General features: G+C 35.5%; 1 protein-coding gene across 1 annotated transcript in view; it reads right to left on the bottom strand.

The window, feature by feature from the left end:
- The window catches only part of LOC107746453 (ankyrin-3-like), a 125,251-nt gene that overhangs the window by 51,415 nt on the left and 71,935 nt on the right, over positions 1 to 1,901 (bottom strand). The window lies entirely within an intron of this gene.

Raw genomic sequence — 1,901 nt, 5'->3', positions numbered from 1 at the left:
ACAGAAAGGCACATGAGGAGCAAAACACACACAAAACACGGACCAGAGTCTGACACCTAATTAGAAATTTTTTTTAAAACTTTGTCTTTCTCTTTATTTATTCCTTCCCTTTCTAGCTTGTACTTATTTGAACAATGCCTGAAACTTGGTATGACGAGCACTTCCTGTGTCTGTTTGCCTCTTTAAGAAGAATAGCTTTATGCATTCCCCAATTGTAAGTCGCTTTGGATAAAAGCGTCTGCAAAATGACTAAATGTAAACCTTGCACACTGAGTCCGATGTGTATTAATTAATCCGTTGCGAAAAAATCGCAAATCAGTACTAAATGGAGTCTTCAAGCAGTGAGCATGATTTTGTTATCTTCTTGCTTCTTAAAAAGAGAAAAAGAAAAGTAATATTGGGTCCATCCAATCCTGAGATATAGAGAGGAAGGTAAGTTCCCCCTAGGAGCAGCGGGATTATCACGGGTGATTCAAAGTTTACTTCAGGATGTCAGTGGCTCAGTTTGATGTTTTGCTAGCGATACTAGAACGACATATTAAAAAGAAGACCACCAATTTCTGTGAACTCAGTGTGCAAGGATCTTTACGGTGCTTTGTGCTGCGAGACGAAGGGGAATGAACTTGACAATTGCCATTCTGGATTTTGGCGTTCGCTTGTACGGTGGCTCTGAATTGTCAAAACACCTCTCAAAATGCTTGCTACGGATGCGAAAAACAAACCCGATCCGAATTTTTTTATGACGGACGAACGTTTCGGAGGCAGTGTGTAAACGTGATTGAAACAGTGTGAGGTCGTTTTTATTTTTCAACGTGCGAAAATTTCAGACTCAGTGTGCAATGGCCTCTGCTCAATTTAAATAGTCCGTAGTACAGTCTGTGCCGTTCAGTGTGACCAGCGCACGCCTCACTGCTGATATAGCCTATATGTGATGGATGATGTTTTACATCGATAATGCGAGTAAAGAACAAAGCCTATAGTTTACATAATAAATAATAGGTTAGCATCCACATACTTCGCGAATATGGAAACATATGGATTTGTGCAGAATGAGATAGGTAGTTTTGTTTTTAAATTAATTTGTTTTGGCTTGAGGCTTATTTTTAGCCTAAATACAACTTCTGAAAGGATTTGTTGTGGAGAGAAGGGAACTAAAATAGCCTAATTGTGTTTGTAATTTTGCTTTTATTTACCGTATTTTAGCCTACATTATTTCTGTATGTAATAATAAAATGCAACGTACAGCCTACTAATTTAGGCAGTTTTTTTCCCTCTCAAAACGCAAACATTTTTAAATATCTTGAAAAAAAAAATACTTTAGGCTACAACTTCTGAAAGGATTTGTTGTGGAGAGAAGGGAACTAAAATAGCCTAACTGTGTTTGTAATTTTGCTTTTATTTACCATTATTTTAGCCTACATTATTTCTGAATGTAATAATAAAATGCAACGTACAGCCTACTAATTTAGGCTGTTTTTTTCCCTCTCAAAACGCAAACATTTTTAAATATCTTGAAAAAAAAATACTTTAGGCTAATGTTTTTAATGCGTTGACAGTTTTTTCTTTTGTTTAATACATTTGGTCTTTGGTAAATCTAGAAAAGATGATGCTGTATTGGCTATGACTAAGCGAGATCAAGACTCTCTTCATGATTTCTTTTCTTTTTAAGTAAATTAAACGCTGTACTTTATTATTATTATTGGCAAAGTAAAACTTTAAAAAATAACGTTATTAACCGGTATGTTTTCTACTCAAACCAGTTTCACAGAGGAACGCAGGAACAGAAACGTTCAAATACCGATTCTGCTTGGAGTGAACCAATATTTTTTTTCTCTCTCGTTTTTAAGCCCAGCCAAAAAAAATCCTATCGGTGCATCCCTAATATATATATATATATATAT

The sequence above is a fragment of the Sinocyclocheilus rhinocerous genome, unplaced genomic scaffold (genome assembly GCF_001515625.1).
Source record: "Sinocyclocheilus rhinocerous isolate Xijiao unplaced genomic scaffold, SAMN03320098_v1.1 scaffold2725, whole genome shotgun sequence".
Taxonomy (NCBI): domain Eukaryota; kingdom Metazoa; phylum Chordata; class Actinopteri; order Cypriniformes; family Cyprinidae; genus Sinocyclocheilus; species Sinocyclocheilus rhinocerous.
The sequence above is the reverse complement of the archived record's forward strand: the minus strand, read 5'-3'. Positions and strand labels throughout refer to the sequence as shown.